At 38.7% G+C, this 20247-nt stretch overlaps 1 protein-coding gene across 1 annotated transcript in view; it reads left to right on the forward strand.

Moving 5' to 3' along the window:
- LOC139743540 (N-alpha-acetyltransferase 60-like) overlaps positions 1 to 20247 on the forward strand; it is a gene marked incomplete at its 5' end in the record, with an annotated part of 33919 nt that overhangs the window by 4953 nt on the left and 8719 nt on the right. The window lies entirely within an intron of this gene.

A 20247-nucleotide genomic window follows, 5' to 3' on the forward strand; every position in this document is an offset into this window, starting at 1 on the left:
CACACTCATTGATTTGAAACAGGGAAGTGGTAAGAGACTTCGTGTTTGTATACCATGCATACTGTATACCTAAATACTGGTATGCATTTAAAAAAAAAAAACTTTGTGGTAAGTCTTTTTGTTGCTCATACTTTAATTTTTTTCCCCTTGAATTATTATTAGTACTTTCATTTTGTAAGATTTATTTTCCCATTACTAGTAATACATATTAATGATGAGTTTGCTTCTAATACATCCTTTGTATGTCAGTATCATGTTGATGTTGCACTGTATATATGTACTGTAGCTCATGCAGTGCAGCTACATGTACCGGTAGTCAATGTCATTACTCATCCTGGAAGCTTGATGAGATTGCCCACTATACTGTGAGTGACCATCAATGATTGACCATCAGTGATTGACCATTTGGACCCAGAGTGGTGACTGATAACTGTGGATATACAGAGTATCAAGACAGATAAACTGTTTTGTTGCTGTGATGTCCTGTGCATGAGTTGTCATTGTGATTAATTCCTCATTATTTGTTTCCCAGTTTGGATAGTTCAAGGACTTCTTGGCTATCTGCAATGTAGTTCCTTCCTCTGCTGTTATGTTGCACTCTTTAGTTCTGCATGTCTGCATAATCTCTATAGCTATGAGTTGATAGAAATTTGATAATTGTTTTGCCAAATTCATGCACTCGATTTATACCAAGTGCTGCACCAGTAGGCATAAGAATTTACAGTGACTACAGTCATTGTTAGATTGCCATTACAGTACATGTGCAAATCAAAAAGATGAAATGCAGGCCATCTAAAGACCCTACCTGCATCCACATTCCCTCATCATTTCAAAGCTCATCTGGTCAGGTAGTTTAAAGGGATGGTACAGTATCGGTGGAGATGAGACTTGGGCTTTTAACTTTTTGCGAGATACCAAGAAACACTTATGAAAATGTACAAAGCATACCATTCTAAGAGGAATTCAAAGTTTATTTGAAGAAAATTGGGTTTGGAATGACTGAAACATCCAAAAACAAAGTAAAACAAAGCTATCGTAATAAAATATGGGTCCCACACTTTATTACAATCGCTCTGTTTTGGATATCTCAGCCATTTCAAAACCAATTTTCATAAAATAAATGTTGAATTCCTCATGGAATCACATGCTCTTTCATATTTCATAAGAGGTTTCTCATTATCTCACCAAAAAATGTTAGAAACCTGAAATTAGGTCTCAACCAAAACTACACGATAGTAAAGTCATTCGGTAAGAAGAGTCCTAAATCTTTCTAAAAATCTGAACTGTAATATGACTAGAATCTGCTGATTATTTTTTTTCATCAGGCAGGTAAAAATGTTTTTGTGTTATGTAATACAGTTATATGCCATATATCTAGTGAATCTAATTTTCCACAAATTGTTACAGTTTCCCAATAATATCCTGATAATTGAGATGCCTGCCTGGCTTCTGGCAAGATCAACTTGGATGTCCCAGTTGCCCCATGAGCCAAGCTGTGTTGTATGATAAGTTGTGACTGATTGCTTGTAAAGAAAACAGACAAAATGTATTCAAAATGGCTTTCAGCCAATGAAAGAACATGGCCGTTAATTTCATATATTTCCCACAACTAGCCAAGTTTTTGTATTTAATCAAGTTTTTCATGGTGCTGAATATCATTGGGTAATTGATTGTCAAATACTAGTAGATGTGTTGGCTTGTTATCACTATACAATGTGTTGCATTCTACCGTGTGAAAGCTATGGAAGTACATCTGAGTTGGCAATTTGTGAAGTATTTCCCTCTTGAATCATTGAGCTAAATACAAATATTTGATGGAACTGCTTAGAATCTCAGACATTTTCTTTATAAACTTCATTAACCAGAAGGTCCATACATAAAGTTTGAAAGTCCCTTTTGATAGCTGGTTAAATACCTCTAGTGTTTTTTTTTTCTTTTTAAATCTATAACATGTACCATGCATGCTAGGCAGCAGTACAAAGTGCTTCTTTTATAATTCTATTTTAAATACAGGTACATTACAATGCATGCTACAAATGTACATTGTATAAGGCAAGAGTAAAAAGTGCTAAAAGTACATTTTGTTTCAGTTGTGAACTTAAATATCTTTTGCTCGCCTGATGTACTGTATGCTCTGATTCATAGTTATTCACATTCAGTGCAAAGCTCATAGGCTTTTGCATCAGTCTCCTGTTTACTTGAATAAAAGTAGAGTAGACTTGCCATTGCTTGATGGTTTTCACATATTGAGTGAAAAACCCTCACTATTTACAAATCCAGCTGCTGTGAAATGTGTATAAAATTTTACCTTTGAACAAGCAGTTGCTGGCAGCCATTAGGCACCACTTCCTGAGAAAATACCACTAAAGCATCACAAAAAGATAAGATGTACGCTGTAGGTGAAAAAAAGTCTTTGCCCCTAAACCTTGGATGCTATGCATTTCATTCTTTAGATAAAAAATAACGACTTAGTACAAGTATCAAAATCAATAGAAAAACTGAACAAACATTAATCATCCTGCAAAATGACTAACCAAGATTCCTAGGGCCATACATTGTAACATTCCAAATTGTAATCCAGCTCCATTCGATTTTTCATCTGTTTGTTTTGCTATAAATACATACGCACTCAATCCAAATACTCATCAGTAGATCATGCTGTTCTTCAAGCTTGAGAAGACATGCTTGCAGTATTGTTTGTCCTAAAATGCCAAGGGCATGGTGGACAAAGGGATGTAGGATCCGTCGTCACATTCGTGCTGCTTGGTGCTATTTTAGGAATGAATCATAAAAGTTTGTCATGCAGAGTTAAAGGTTTGATCTGACTGTGCACTTATCTTTACCTTGGTCTACCAAATACATGTAGGATGTACCAGCAAATGGTAAATGCATCATGCACAACATTTTTCTAAATGTGATTTAAACAAAGCATACTGCAGGTACGTACCCACTTCCCCAGCCCTGCTTACATTGTTCTTGAATGAAAGCGCAGCTATTTTTCCTTTCATTCCATTACCTTCCATTTCACCCTCGAGCACCTCTCACTCTCAGCAATGTGAGTAGGCTCGATTTGAGAACCTCCGTGAAATTGTTGGGTGTGGACTTCAAATCGGTCGGCATTCACTGCCAACCCCATGGTGGCAGTGTTTCTCATCCGAGGTTTTGGGTGCTGGTGCAGAGCGCTGAGCATAGTTTCACTTTCATCTCTGCCAGTGGCTTTAACCTTGTTGGGGGCGAAATGGATCTTTTGGTCATTACACTGATTACCTGCGGGCCATTGAACCAGTCCTACTCAATGGAAGAATGCTGCCGAAGGAACCATGACTGTTGTGTGGGTCTGTTGTTTGTGAATGTCGGCACTGGATGTCTAATTCAAGGAGAGATCCTTGTGAGACAATGTGGGTTCTTTCAGTGGAACGATGGTCTCCTCCACAGACATGAATAGAAGGAAGTGAAAGCATTGTAATGAATGAGCTAATGAGATGGATATGCAAATTAGTGCCATCATGCTCTGCAGTCAGCAAGCAGCCGTAGATTGTAAGAAAGAGTTGATTACCCAGCCCAATGAGTGGGAACTCAATATCTTCCAGCCCCTTAGCACGCCTGGTTGTGCAGCTATCAAATTAAAGTTGTTTGTTTGCCAAATGGTCCATGGATATTTTACTGCCTCCTCTTGATACATTGTAGGAGAGAGCTTTTGAATTTACATTCATGACTAAAATGATTTGCATTGCAAAACCAACTTCCCATCTGTATACGCTTTGTCTGGAAATGTAAGTTAGTGTCCCGCGGAGACAGTGGATACACATACAAACTGTATGTCAACATTGATGTGACATGCGCTGCGTTACAGAAATACTGCATTGTCATGCTATACAATGTACATACATCTACTGCTATGACTGGCCAGAGCCTGATAGCATCAATAAAAAAACAACAACAAAATTCTAACTTGCGGGATAGCTGTACCAAGTATGGGTGATGTGCCACTGATGTTAAAGTTATGTACATGTACATGTGCATGTACTATTCAAGATTCTAAAGATGACTCGCTGAACATCAAACTGTCATATTTCTTTTTTTTTCGGGGGGGGGGGGGGGAGGTATTGTCAATATTTTGTTACCTTGCCCTATCACAAGTTTTTAGTAGTTGCTTTGGGCTTCTTTTCCCCCAATTGAGCTCAACTTCATTTTTGCTGATTTTTTTTCCCCTCAAAATTACTAACAGTGCATAGACCTGTAGATAAGTACAAATTGTACCATCATTTGTTTCAATTTAGTCCCAGAACACTTTATAGTGAAGAGAGCTGGGATCCTTTAACCAGCATTTTGCACAGTACATGTAGGTACAGTAGGTACTGTCAGGCATGTGGCAATGTAAGAACGCACAAACTTCTCCAACCTATCGTCAGTAAATCTGGAGCGTGAGTTTTGAAAAAGTTTTTTAAAGGATATACATTTATGAGTGAAAAAGAAGTATCACTTTCAGGCCCGGTCACACTGCCCAAAAGTTGTGTAAACGCATGAATCACGTAAGAAATTCGAGCCTTATGCGATACATGCGTGATTTGTGCATTTCATGAGTTTGTCTGATGTGGAACCTTCGTAGTTGTCCACTGGTGTGCGCTGGATCGGCGCTTTACGCGATTCCAGGTTTTGAGCAGCTCAAAACTCGGCTTCGCGTAAAAGTTCATGCAGTATTGTGCTGTTTTACGTAATTTTTGTGTAGTTTGCAGTTCTTACGTGAACAATGCGTGAAATGTGCGTGGAATATCAGTGATCGTTCGCGAAAATGTTGTCGCTATCGCGTTCATGCGCGAATCATGTGTGATTCATACTCAGTTCATTAGTGATAATGCGCAGATTATGCATGGTTTTCCTTGGACCTCAGTCGTTGCGCACAACCACGTATTCGCCCTGTTTGGGGCCTTTGCGTGCCTATGCGCTGAAAGTGCGTGGTTTGTAAGTGATTTTTGCGTGATCTTTCTGTAGTTCTTGCGCAATTCATCGGTGATTTTAATCACGTAAATCAGCAAAAATTCTCAACGGACAAGCACGCACAACCAAATTTCTTGTGTGATTTTATACGTTTACACGACTTTTGGGCAGTGTGACCGGGCCTTTAGAATGAATGAGCCTCTGTGTGCTGCAATGATTGATATACCCCAAACTTGCTGATGACTATGATTTATGTCCGGGTAGTGATACAGATTGTAGTAGTGATGGAGGGAGATCTGTATCCAGCACCGTCTGTCATCATCCTCTCATTCTGTGTGGAGAGAAAGATAGAGAAAGAGAGAGTGAGAGAAGAAGAGGAAGAAGAAGGAGAGGGAGAGAGAGAGAGAGGGCAGAGAGAGAGATGCTACAAAGCTCTGGGCTTTCTAGGATGGGCTTACATGCATTCAGTGCACAAAACTACGACACTGGACCCGCAGGACATAATACCGTTGTAAATGCACAATCTGTACCCTGCCTTCCTACATGCCATTTTCAAATATTGACATTACCAGGACCTCTGATGCCAGTTGAATCCAGTGAATGTTGACACATCTAGATATTCTCTGGCAGTGCTCAGATGCAAGGAGGGGGGCGTCACACAGGCACTCATTTTTTGTCCATTGAGGATGTTTCGTAAGCATAGACTAGTCTTGCAAATGTACAGAACAGAAGTTCTTCTTTTTGTTGACAATTCCTGGGGTGGAAATTTAGTGACGCTTAATAATCAAAATCCAAAATATGAAACCTGAGCCAGAGTATGATGTGAATGATGTGAACGGATAATGGTTTTGTATTACAAAATCAAACCCAAGCTCAAGACCATTATCTCATAATACTACTGGTGTAGGTTTCATCAAAATTAAAGTTAAAAAAAAAACACCCCAAACAAACAAACAAACAAACAAACAAAGTAAAGTAATGGAAAGGCGATAAGTTTTACGTGTACATTTTCTGTATGAAACTGATGTATAGTAGCAAACACATATGTCATGTTGAAGACATGTGTGAGTGTGTGTGTGTGTGATTGGGTTTTTATAAGTATCATACGTACAATGTAGTAGCATAAATCATTTGTATTTGATATTCAGGTTGTTCGTAGTGTAGATTGCTTTGTGTTTACATTTGCAGCTTGTGTTATTTAGCTTTGCAAGATACAAGAAAGACAGAAAAAAGAAGAAGTTGAAGATGATGTAATCACCTCATTACCACATTGATTACCCAGATGTCCGACCATGAAAATAGACGGAAAGTTGTACCGTGCTAAAGTATTAACCAAAAACACATTTTCATCACATTTTTGTGATCTCAAGCTTTAGCAACATGCCTGTATTGGTCCCCAAATATGTGAATGGCTTGTAATCAGAAATGCACTACATGTATTTGAAAAATTCAAAGATTCTCTCTGACATTGGTCATATACAGTGTACACCCTGTAGATAGAATACCGAATTATCACTTTGATGTTTACAGGTATCAGATTCTACAATCATTTGAGAGAAAGGAAAAATATGAGCGTTTACATTGTATCTGTGTGTTCCTGTGTGATAGATCTAGATACAAATGTCAGGGGTGTGCTGAGGAAAAGATATGACAGTGCTGTACTTGCTGTGTGCATGGTATGAGTGACTTGTGTGCATCTGGACATCATAGTATGTTCTGCAGACAAATTGGATACACCACTTACCGTAAAGTTCCGTGTATAAGACGCACTATTTTTTCGTCGGAAAACATTGAAAATCGGGGGTGCGTCGTATACACGGGTACAGTCGAATCACAGAAAAAAATCCGTCATGTACACTCAATTTTATAAGGCCAACTTGGGGCCATGTATGCCCATCGACGTGTGGAAGGTAAGCAATCACTAAAACTTACGGATAAAAGAGCGATCTTTCAATCTGGACACACACAAAAGCTGCAAATACGAGATAAACTTACGATTGACCTTGTGCAGTAACGATGTATCAATCTGGCCATAGACAACAGCTGTAACAGCACTGCTGTATACATGCTGCCGATGTCAGTCTACCAAGCTACCAACAGCCAACCTAGTAGCTGGAATTCGCGATGTACAGGTATCATTACTAAATTACCGATACCGTAAAACTTATCAATGTACTAGTATCAATATGGCCATAGACAAAAGCTGTAAAATACGGAGTAGGATCGACACTATGTCACCGTAAATATGAACGATGTGTGAAGCATGCATGCATATCCATGTCGTTCGTTTGCTCTTCATTTCACGAGTGCGAGGCCAGCTAGCTAGGATAGCATAGCTACACTGTAGCTAGCTAGCTAGCTAGCAAGCCTTTGGCAAGCAGCAGCTGCTGAGAGGCTTTTGCAATGGACTCGCGTGCACACAGCGATCGGATCGTAGCGCGCTTGCCCGTTGCACGCTGTGTGCGCAAGTCCATTGCTCTCTGTGTGCGTGTGCTGAAATTATAGCGAGCTGCCTTTTGCAAAAGGCTAGCACTGTGCATACAAGCATGGTACAAGAGACACACATGTTACTGGTAATCCCTCCGGGCGAAACAACAGTGAGTGTAATTACCGAACGCACCGTACGCAGAGCTGCCAACTGTTACGGATTTCCCGTAATTGTTACGGGAAATGATCACGATTACGGGAGTACGGAATGTCGCCTCAAAATTACGGTTTTTGGAAATTCCGATAATGCCCTATCGCCTATGCAGCAATTGCAATATACTAGCAGACTACACACTGTACATGTTTCATTCTCCAGCCGGCCCGCGTTGCCTGGTTGCCCGCATTTGTGTGTGTCGGTGCCTGTGTACTCGACGTGTGTGTTCGTAGCTTCCATTATAGAAAAGTGTGCGCACACGCAATTCGCTGCTTGCGTACTGTGTACACCGAACAGAAATTCGCGCGCGTGAATCCCTGTCGCCTACTGACCCTGGATGTTTCCATCGATCGCCATGGGATCCCCATGTGTGGCCGGCCGGCCGGGGACCGGAGCGTGAGTACATGTAGTAGCTTAGCTACACACTGTAGCCAGCTGCCATTATAGACAGTACCCTATTTCGTTTTGAGTTGGGGTAGAAGCGCTCCGTTGTGCAATGTCTGCTTCTTTTTCTCTACTTCTTCCGTTTTTCCCTTGCCTCCCAAGTACGAAATGATTTTTAGAGTGTTGTGTGTGTTTTTTGTAACGTTATTGCATCATTTTTCTGCAAGGAAGAGGTGAGTTTCTGTTCGTGTACTGATGATGTGCACTGCAGTATGTGCAGGTGAAAAGCGTTCGAACTTTCTTTCCCGAGTATCGTGGAAACTCGATGTATTTCTAGGCCTATAAAAGGAGATCTCATGTAACAGAATACTTATAACAAACTATTTTCAGGTCAAAGTGAATTGATTTCCCTTGTTTTGTATCGTTTATTGACGATCTCAAGGATCTCGTCGTAATACCGAATTTCCAATGTGTAGGTCTAGATCTATTTGATTTTCGCGTAGCTTTCGGTGCTGCAAACTTTTGCTAGGGTCTAATCTTACTACAAAACTTATCGTTCTATTTCTGTTGTTTCTCACACCTCGTTTGGTACGATTTCTTCCATTTTATATAACTTTATCCGTTCTCTTTATGCTTTGAAATATTTAAACGTAATTCTTTCAAGTGTCTCTTACTGTTATTTTCGTAACGGCGATTTCTCCGCTTTCGTCCAATACTTTTTCGAATCGAAGCGACGTGTGTTGTCTTTTCTAAATATTTGTGTTGTTGGGAGGTGTTGGTACTTTGTATTTGTTGTACTTATTTATTTTCCTCGGTGTTTATCTCGAGGGACTATGCGTGTTTCTTAATGTTAATAGGAAAAGGCTAAAATGATATGAGTGATGTCTGATGGTGATGATGAAAACCGTATGCTGGTACAAAAAGACGTCTTACTGTGAATGCTGAGCGTACGTGCCGTTCGTTTTATTTCACTTTCCCTCTTGGTCTTCTTTCCCCCTTACTCTTCTTTCCCCTCCAAAGAATGATAAAAAAAGAAATTACATACACCTCACAACAAAAAGATCCACGATCTACCAACCTTCGTAAGTTTAAGTTAAATCTAAATGTTCAATATCAGCAAAGAATAAGGGGAAAGCACGAATGACAATAAATTAGAGCGAAGAGATTGTGAAATACTGAATACACGCAGTCTCTTCGGCTCGAAGAAACTTGACACCCACCCGGCCTCCATCCCCTTGTGGAAATTTCCACAAAAACAGGTGCCACACCCAGGTGCGTGCCAGACGAAAGAATGCGCGCACTGGAATAAACAGCGTGTTAGTATCCTGGAAATATCGATCGAAGAACCAGCTCATTAGTTGAATTAAAGGAATCATTGCAAAGATATCGTGATTCTATATCCTTTCTTTTGGCGCATAGTAGGAAACATCAAACAGTCGAATATATTGTACTTAATCGAATATCTTATGTTCCCTGAACAATAAAAAAGTATCGATTAATCAGTCAATTAAATCACGGAAATACTTAGAAGGTCTCGTATGCCCAGACAAATTCACTACGATTAGGTCCAATGAGATGCAGTCATCACCTGGTTAGACAGCAAAATCATGACAATTAATTTCAGTTCACGCTCATCATAACTGCTTATTACTTTTCAAAGTTTTGGCTATCAACATTCGTTCGTAGGTGTTTTTTGTTTGTTTTGTATGTTTTTCCTCTTGAAAGACGTAATGACTTTTTCGTATCGAATTTAAACTCCCATGTTTACCGTAAACAAGCCATTCAGCTCAGCTATGGCGCATTCGATCCATCGAACTTGCAGTAACCTCTTAGGCAGGAGCACATGGGTCTGTCCTTTAAACTTGAAAGTGACACCACGTGTTTGCACATTGGCGCAACCACACACAGCGCGGCATTTTTGCGATCATCTATAGTAGAGTTTCCGATTCCAGTCAGGGTAAAAGAAATTGGAATACTTCGGAAAATACTGATGTTTAAAATCCAGTAAAATGAAAAAGCCTGAAAACAACGCATGATTATGTTTTATAGTAAACAATAGTTGGAAACACCGAAGAGAGTTTTGCATTCGCTCACACAGAAGCTTTCTTGAGAAGATGAAAGCATCCCCCCTCCCCTGCTAGATAGTGGAAGCTTCCATAACCAGCCCAGCAAGTTTCTGGAGGTACATACATGCACTTGTACACATGCAGAGCATTGCGCGAGAAAGCAATCAATCAACGCTGAACATTGCGTAGTTTGGATTCTTTATCGTGCTGGTGTCCAGCTCGATACTTCGGCATGTGTCGTAATGTTTTGTTTAGAGCCTGTAGGCCTCATATGTCGACGAGTTTAATTCAAAATAGCAAAAAGAGGGAGATGGAGAAATTACGGATTCTGGTGGAAAAATACGGATTTTGGAGCTGCTGAGTCCGGATTTGTGCTTCCAAAGGTTGGCAGCTCTGCGTACGTCTCGCCGTATGATCCCTCTGCTACACTTGTTGATGTTTTTCTTATTTTCGTAATGAACCTTCCAGTCTGACATGCGTCAATATATGCGAGACACCCTCTGCTATGTATGACAGCAAAGATCGTACTGTACACTCATGAGTACGATATGCATGACACATGTACCACGATTGAAAGGCGAAACAATAGCAAGTGAGTACCGAGACAAGTCTCGCATTTTGCGTCTTCCATATTTTGCCGTTGTCCGATGAATACCGTTAAAAGAAAGTATAAAAGGAAACGAAAAATAGAGCAAATACATGCTGCATTCTAGGGGAATTTTGAGCTGAAATAATATGTACGACACACGCAATATTTGCGTGGAAATTTTCGTTTTTTTTGTTTTTTTTTAATTTTAGGTCCAAAAGTAAGGGTGCGTCTTATACACGGGTGCGTCTTATACACGGAACTTTACGGTACTCAACTAGGAAATGCCCTACCCAAACGCGATCCAATTACGCGGAGTGTGCCATACTGCATTTCTCAAATTGCGGAAGGTGTCTTCCAGTGGCCCAAGGTCAAATTGGTTAACTTTGCATGGCTGTTGTGTGATGACAATTAATTTAATCAAATGTTAGTGTACATGGCGCAAGTGTGTGTTTAACATGTCAGTCAAAACGTCAAGCCAGAATGACTCTCTTTCTATTTATAATTAGTAATAATAATAATAATAATAATAATATGAAATATTTATTTAGCGCTTAATACAACATGTTTCTAAGCGCTTTACAATGCTAAACAACCAAACATACAAATCAGCTTAGAATAACAAATAATTTACTACAAATGCATACAGGGCCTACATAATCATTAATTCTGCTCTAAAAATAAATGAGTCTTAAGTTTCTTTTTGAAGATGTCAACGGAGGTGGAGTTCTGAATGTGAGTAGGGAGAGTGTTCCAAAGAAGGGGGGCACAAACGGAAAAAGCACGGTCACCATAACGATTGTGGGTGCGAGGGCCAAGTTTAAGTTGGGTTGCAGATGATGATCTTAGGTTAATGTGTGTATCCGGTCTGGGTTTCGATGAGATCAGGTCAGTTAGATATATAGGTGAACGGTTATGGATGATGTTGTAGGTGATGAGAAGAATCTTGAACTTGATTCGTTGTGGGATTAACAGCCAGTGGAGATAATGATAATATTAATAAGGTCTTCCTCATCCAGGGTTGCCACTGCTCTACAACTGTGTACCAGAAGGGCTTGTCATTGTTATTACTGGTACTCTGGCGTTGCCAGGTACATATGTACCTGTTTACCTGGGTTGTGAGGGACATTAACATGGTACAGCTGTCAGGTAAAAACATCTTGTCCAAGGATGTAAGCACTGGATGGGAATCAAACCCGGGTCCTCCGAGTGGGAGTCAGGAGTCTTATCCACTACGCCAAGTGCAGTGCTCCCGATCTACAAACGGCCACCCCCCCCCCCCCCCCCCCCCTTTACACACATTGTACCTGTACACACACACTCGCATTGAGGTTGCAGTACAGATCAAAGTTGCTTTTCAGATGGCCTTGTGGAAGATGTAAAATATATTTTCCATGTTCAGGTAGAGTTTTAACAAAATGATATGCTTGGCCAATATCTTCTCTTGAGCAAGTCCTAAAGTAGTTTTATGTATAAATAGCTGAAACAGGTCAAAATGTAATGGAATTCATCTTTATAACAATACATGGTCACCACATTACTTGTCTGTGTTGATACATTGAAGCTTTTGAAGAGCATCATTCTCATTTTAAGTTTTGTCGGCTTTTTTTCTGATGCTGGTCCATGCTTTTTCATACTGGAAGAGATTTTCTGTATTTCAAGACATCAAGATCAGAACTGCCTGCTCAGATATGTTCTCTAATTTAATCTAAGGCCTTGATATTGAAAGTAGAATTTATGTCAATATGTAGTTATTGTTATGCCAGAGTCTGTGCTTTTTTCTCAGAGTACATTTGAAAAATAAGGTTTTGGCAATTGAATTTAACATCGACTGCATTGTGTTCACATTGAATGCATACAATGTATGACCATGCAGAGCAAGTGGAAGACAAGTGGTTTTTTTTTGTGTGTGTGTGTGTGTGTGTATGCAGGGGTCGCACTTAACTTTTTTTTTGAACTAGCCAGGCGGACTACTTAGAATCAATTTTGACACTGAAGCAATATTTTGGCTAGCCAGACGGACTAGTAACTTCAGAATTTTATGATTTTTAGCTAGTCCGACGTGATTTTGGGTGGCCAATGGCCAGCGGACCATCGCCAATTTCGAACCCTGGTATGTGTGTATGTGTATGCACGTGTATATGTGTTTCATTGTTTGAAACCTTTATTCAGATTGATCATGATAGCAGCCTACAAGTGCACCATTGAAACCCATTGAGAATGATTTGATTTTGCTACAACACACATTTCCCATAGACACCTTCCCGAGTATACAAATGTACTCAGGACTAGACTTTTATAAACGGATAAAGGTCCTGTTTACCTCTGGGAGCAGTGATTTAAAAAATGTTCAAGATATCACATTTGATGCATACAGTATGTGTAGGTCTGTTGTGTCACAAAACATCCTACCATATAAAACTTTTTCAATAAAGCCTAAAATATTTAACGAGATATCAGTATTTTTCTCATCAAACCGTAACTGTAGACAGTTTAGTCTGGAAACATTTTTATTATAACTATTGTTCACATTTTGTGTATTTAACAATACTTAATAACATCAATCATACTGGTTCAAATTTTTACATTGGTTATTTCTATCCCTAACTCACATTTTAGAACTATTTTGAAACACTAATGCTGGGTTTTTGTTTCTTCGGCATATGGTAAATTATGCCTTTAAAGGCCCAGTAGCGTAGAGACACCATGCAATAGGAAGGCCGACCCGACTCGGGATATATTCGGGAATCCCCGTAATGAATCGTGTACACTGTCAAATGTAGAGCTTTACATGCAGCTGAAGAATGTAGACTGGGGTTTAACGTTGCTGATTTTTAGTGCAAATATTTTGCTGGCGGGCAATTCTCATACACTATGTTGTACAAATGTAGTTGTAGTTTTCAAATGTTCGTGTACCTTGCCAACGATCAATATTCAATCAGGCCAACCTTCCCATAACACAGCATCCTCATACGACCTGGGGGGGGGGGGTTGTTTCATAAAGCTGTTCTTAAAGTTACGAATGACTTAAGAACAACTGGTGATCAGTTCTTGTGCTGAATTATTGAAATTCTGATAAGTATAGCACATCAGAATGTGTTCCAGACGTTCTTAAGTCATTCGTAACTTGAAGAACAGCTTTATGAAACACCCCCCTGGTCTTTTATGTAAAGAGCATTGGCTCTATTACAGGTTCAACCTCATGAGGAGTTGAACAAATACTTCTCCATGGATGTTTGATGACATCACCTTCTTCCTCAGTACATCATGCACCATAGCCCTTACACTGTTTGCATGTTTGAGGAGACAACAATAGAGCCAAGGGGAAAGGGGGAAAAAACATAAAGATGATATGCCAAGGTCATGTTATAAGATGATAAGAGAGCGACTTTCCATTATCATGATGAATCGGGTGCAGAGCTGCAGGAGTCATGCTACACAGGAGCTGTGCCATAAAACTCTTGGGTCTCGGGTCTCCTCCGTCCTCAGCCTCTGTGGTAGTGGCTAGGTACTGTAAAACATGATATATTCGCGGCATGAATTTTTACGCGAATTGGAGCGGACGGCCTTTTTTTGCGACATGAAATTTTCGCGAACTGCCCCTGGCATTCAATGCATATAGTGTAGACAAGAACTTTCACATGCATTTTAATTTAGAAATTAAAATGCACGCGAACATTCATCCTTTTACAGTAGCTATTGTAATGGTGAGCATATCTTAACCCGTTGAGGACGGGCTGATTTTGCTACAGCAGGCATTTCCCATAGACACTTGCCCGAGTATACTGGAGACTCGTCCTCCACGGGATAATAGGCGTGTCTTCATCAGAGCAAAGTTCAAGCTAACAGGCTATGTGGAGCTGCCAAGTCTCCTTCATTCTGTAGGAGTCTCCCTGAAAATGTCAAAATCTGTTCATGTCTGAATACAAGAATATTCAAATCTCCCTGATTTGGGAATTATTTTTGCCCATTGAAATGCATGTAACACACAGATATCTCCCTGATTGCTGTATGGAATCTCCCTGATTTGGTTGTGGGAATGATGGCAGACCTGGGCTATGCCGCAGTTTGGGAAAATAGCCCAATATTACGAATGTGCGTCTTCATCAGCTCCAAAACAGCCTACCTTGGAAATTAGCCCAAAGTTGATGCGTATTTTGCATCATCACTCGGCTCACTCAGCCACAGAACTTTACGTAGAGTTCTGTGGTCTCAGTGGATGGTGCGAATGATCAGATAAAGAAAATTTCGGGTTGACGGAGATGCAACCCAAATAGCACACTATTTGCATCTTTGTTGTACAAATAACAGGTTAATTTGTCGTTGGGCTAATTTCCTGACCGCCAAATAGCGCCAAATTTTAAAACTTTGGTCTGATGAAGACACTCCTAATGTGTGTTTCCAGAGTGTAAGATTTACATGGATCTGATGAATTACCTGTGCACATGTAGTACAGTGGTGCTTTAAATACACTTTTCCCCAGATGCGACCATGATCTCCAATACAGGGGATGATCATGCCCAGTAGCACACGAGATTACGCAAGATTTCTTTCCTGACACAATTGAAGGCGCCCATGTATTTCAACACAGTCAATTGTAAAAGGTGATAAGAAGCTGTGAATGTCTATAAGTCTATCTCCTGTATATTGATGGCCCTGATATGAAAAATAAAGGAAAGCCACTTTTAAGTATTGCTGTATGTACCATACATTTTATGGGGGTTTTAATTTGCAAATTAATGAGTTGGGTGCTACTTGCAAATTTAAAAACATGCAAAAATATCAATTCTGATTGTGATGTGAATGCAACATGCACATATATGCATTTCTCCCCCCTTTGCTAAGTATAGACTATACTCCACGATCATGAATCTAAACCATTTGCGAAATTGTTGGGAAGTCCCGATATACAGTGTATGAAAAATTAGACTCCCTTAAAATATGGCATAGCGTAGATACAGCAGTTAGTTGATCATGCTAACCATCCTCATATAAATGTCATTGATTCAATAGTCAGGTGCTGATAAACTACACTCAACAAACTTGTGTTAAATTGAATGAACTTGCACATTAATCAGTGTTACTTGTATGTGATAAAAGTCTTTTCCTGTATTGAAGTGACGGTGGAACGCCCTCTCACTGGGGTTCATGGGATAGATCACATGACACATTTATGCACTACGCTCCAATCTTTGTTTTCATCTTTTTTTCTGAACAGCTTCAACCAATTAGACAAGATTATTTCATGAGACATGTGATACTATTGGATGATTGATTTGCTGAAGGTCATAGTTTAAATCCTGCAAATTTGCTTCTGAGTTGCCATAGCTAAATTGTGCAGGTCTACAATTACACAATAAAATTTTGATATTACAGTGTATAGGTTGGGACATAAAATCTTGTTTCCTTGGGTAGTGTGGACTTGGAAGGTTACAATGTGTAGAGTGCACAAATACTGCACACAAGTGAAAGTGCATTAAATCTTTATGGTATATTATTGATTCTGGGGAAAACAAGATATTACTGATGTTAAGTGGTGGAAGAGAGGAAAGATGGCATCTACAGTGGCAGAGTGTGAGACCTTGAGATGCTGAAGTATGGGGGGGGGGGTCTTGTTCAAGAAACTGTCACTATTTGGTCAGTATTCTGACTTGACATTCATGGACACACTTGGTCATTTGAAGAATTTATGTATAGATCTGTAATTATTACTGATTTAGTTTCCAAAGTCTATGTGTTGTATTGTTTTAATTTTTTCCCCAAAGTATGTACAGTATTTTCGTTCAGATGGATAAACAAAGTTCATTTGTTCCTTTGTTCTTGTTTCTTTGCCAAGGGCATGAATTTGTGTGATAATAAAATAGTATTGTCTACAAAAGATGAGAATGCAAATACAGGTACTTAATGATTTGCATTGCCAGTTTTCAAGTTTAAAGCCCTTTTTTAAAATCTAGGTTGGGGCAAGTCCAAGCTATTTGATCACACAAGACTGAAAATTCAAAATTGGTCAATCTACATAAACTTGGTATCATTTTAAAGCTAAGAAGTTAAAATACATGAATTTTAAAAAGAAAAAGTAAAAATCCTTCCGCATAACCAGCAATAAGTTAATTAATCTGCATAAATCAAAATTTAGAGTAACGCGTGGGACATTCAAAAATTCCGCATTTTAAAATATATCTTTTAATTTTTACAAGTTTTTATGAAACTAAGTATGGTGACCTTAGGTCTGACTAACAAGTTATCATGACTGTGATTTTCAGTTTTTCAACTGATTAAATATGCAAATGAGGGATGGGCCAAAATTAGCATGTCCCACTCGTTACTTTTTTAGGTCATTATTTCTCATTTGCATAAAAGTTAATGATTTTGTAAATAATTGACTTGAAACTTTCAAAAGACCAAATTCACAATGGACCTAATCATATCCAAGAGATAAAAAGTTAGTCTGATAAATCTCATACTTGCAATTTTCAATTAGATGTAGTAACGCGTGGGACATTTTAGTAACGCGTGGGACAATTTGTGTACAAGTCAATGGAAGTGTACTAAATCTTAGTCTTCTATGGGAAATGTGTACATTATTGAGAGATTTTTTTTAATTTTCTGAATTCTGACTTGAAATTTGGTGAAAAGTTCCACTTTGGATAAATAATTCACAAAAGATCATTACATGCTATTTTCAAGGTCACATTCAAAGTCAAATGTCAAAAAATAAAGGATAACACAGGCATTTCATATCTTTTATTATATCTATTGTTCTGGTGGGTCTAAATCATTTGAATTTGCAAGAATTTATTAGAAATACATCTATTTAGATAATTAGTACCCCATATTAAAGTTTCTCTGAGCAAATGTGCTATTCACATCACAATATTCATAGTGACAAAAATGTCCCACGCGTTACTATACCTATCTTTCTATAATTGACCTTGAGAGAAAACAGTTTCATGATTTTTTCTGAAATGTTTTGTTTCAGGTACAGTTATTGTTGTAGAAAAAGATGTTTGTACTGATTTTATAGCATACCAAGTATTTTCACAATAATTGAGATAAAAGTAAAAGAAGAAAAAAAGGACAATTTTTGTGGTCCCACGCGTTACTGGAGAATAAATTTGCATAAATGAAATACTGAACGCGTGATTCTCATTATTTCTATTGTTTTGAACGAGGATACCTACTAGCTATCAAAAGCAACCCAACATATGAAGTTTCAATCTTAACAGTGCAATATAGGGCTAAATCTTCTTGTGATGTCCCACGCGTTACTGGTGCAAAATAGCTTGGACTTGCCCATTGACAAACAGGGACTGCTACAAATGGCTGCATTGTAGTTCATAGAACAGCTACCGTGTAGTCACCTCATTGATATGGACAGGTAGTGTTTTTTATATACGCTGTATGTCATCACTCCAGACTGTATGAAACATGTCAAGAGTACAGTCTCTAGTGCTAGAGTCTGGTACTCAGGAATGACAGCAACAAGATAAATAATTCCACTAAAAAAGTCATCATTTGTTTTTGGCCCCCTTTAATGTAGAGTAGGCATATGTATCACAATCAAAAGACAGATCTCTGTGCGTGCAATGAGAATATGAGACAACAAAAGAAAAAATATTGCATTGTTTAGCCTTCCAAGTCACTACAGCTTTCATTGTACTGTGCATGGTAGCAGCTTGGTGTGAAAACCTGATTGCTCTCATGGTATTTACTGTGGTATAAAGGAGAATTATACTCCAAGAAATGATTTGTTCAGTTTTTCTTTGGATATATTCAACAAAAAAGAAATGTAGTCAGTCTGTCAGTGAGGCAGCAAACGTAAATTACTGAAATCATTTTACCCTTCACAAGTTGTGTTAAATGACTCATAATCCTCTCTCTCCTAGAAAAGTGTTTTTAAATGTTTTAAATAATTTAAAAGTGTTTCAGAGAATCAGCTGTTCAATAATCATCATAGGCTGTGATGGAGTGACTACAGTCTACTAATTAGTTCAGATATTTTCTTTCAGTTTCTATCATTTCATCTCTTCTCGCAGTAATTATGCATATATGTATCCATCCAATATGGCCTCAAAGAGTGCATTGTGTGAACAGTGTACAAACTTGTGTCCAATAAAGCTGAAAATAAAAGATACATGTATATCATAATGTAACGAGATATTGAAGCGTTGTTGACAAAGTCTATTCTATGTGGCTGTGGTGTTGAACCTCTGGTGGTCTGATATTGTACATTGTACAATGTAGATGTGTACCATTTAAAAAGTCTTGGGCAAATACCATTTGTCTGGTCATAAACAATGGTTATCAAATGATTTTGTACCCACTTTATTAAATCAATTTAATCTTGTTCTAACACTGAGACATATGCAGACCCAAGACCTAACACTTTTACTTATCCTATGTATGATGATAATCCTCTGCTGGATAAAATGTGCCTGCAGATGGATTATTGCACCTTTTGGTGTCCAACCAGAAATAACTCTTTGTGTGTATTTTATGGATGCAAACATGCTTGAATGGATACGTATGTTACACTTTTTAGTGTTCTGATATTAATATTATACTGTGGGGCCAGTGTTGTTATTTTGTTCAATGATTTGACAGATTATGTAGTGGTTGTGTAACTCCTGTTGGTGCTGACTATGGAAGACGAGAGCTCAGATGGTTAAAACTGTGAAATGTGACCCTGCACCTCAAAACAAACAAAAAGTCGCCAGACATAAATTTTTAGTTAAGACCATATTCTGAAAGAGCAGACTTTAAGCTTTAAAATGATGTATAACTCAACGTAAATGGACTCTCCTAACCTATCTAAATATTGGAAAGAAAGCACAAACTCAGGAAGAGTGTGAACTGAGAAAAGAGGCTCTGAAGTACAGTGTCTATTCAAGCGCTTAATCTTTACCAAACCATGCTGGCTGTGCGATGAATGGGACAAAAAACAGGAAGTGAACCACCAGAGTAACAACAATGAAGGGATTATCAGATTAAACTGAAATTAAACATGCCTCATTAACACATTCTGTCCATAATTAATGCCAACTTTCAAAGCAGTACCACTATCCTTTCAAAAGTTATTAGAGTTGAAAGTGAAGAGTGTGGACAAGGTTTTTCAGAAATGAAAAAGGGATTTTAAAGACACACCTAATCACACTATTCTACCAAAAATGTTCGAGATAAACTGCTAAAAAAACACACTTTCCTGCCCGTTTTATGATACCAAATTTTAGCATAATGTAAAAGAAGACCCGCTCTTTCAGAAAATATGAAAAAGTCAAGTTCGGGTAGGTTGACCCATTTCACTTATTTTCAGTCCTCACGCAAAATCAGGGTGTGCGACTTTATGTTCGTTTTGAGGTGCACGGTCACAAATGTGCTTTGTGTTTTGGCATATTGGTGGCAGTTTACACTGTACATTATGTCCCTTTTGATTGAAGCTGATCATCCTCTTTCTTTCCTCTGTATGTTCGCTTTCCTGTGATGATGAATTATTTTTACAATGTATGTGATCAGCTTTCAAGCTGCATCATGCGATGAACCCTAGTACAGCACATTGTGCTACGCATTCTACATAACTCCACTGCACACTGTCTCTATGTTGAGTGCCTAATGTAGCTCACGGCTCTGTTTTT

The sequence above is a fragment of the Diadema antillarum genome, unplaced genomic scaffold (assembly GCF_040938485.1).
Source record: "Diadema antillarum isolate AM-2024a unplaced genomic scaffold, OU_Dant_1.0 seq00001096_RagTag, whole genome shotgun sequence".
Classification (NCBI taxonomy): Eukaryota; Metazoa; Echinodermata; class Echinoidea; order Diadematoida; family Diadematidae; genus Diadema; species Diadema antillarum.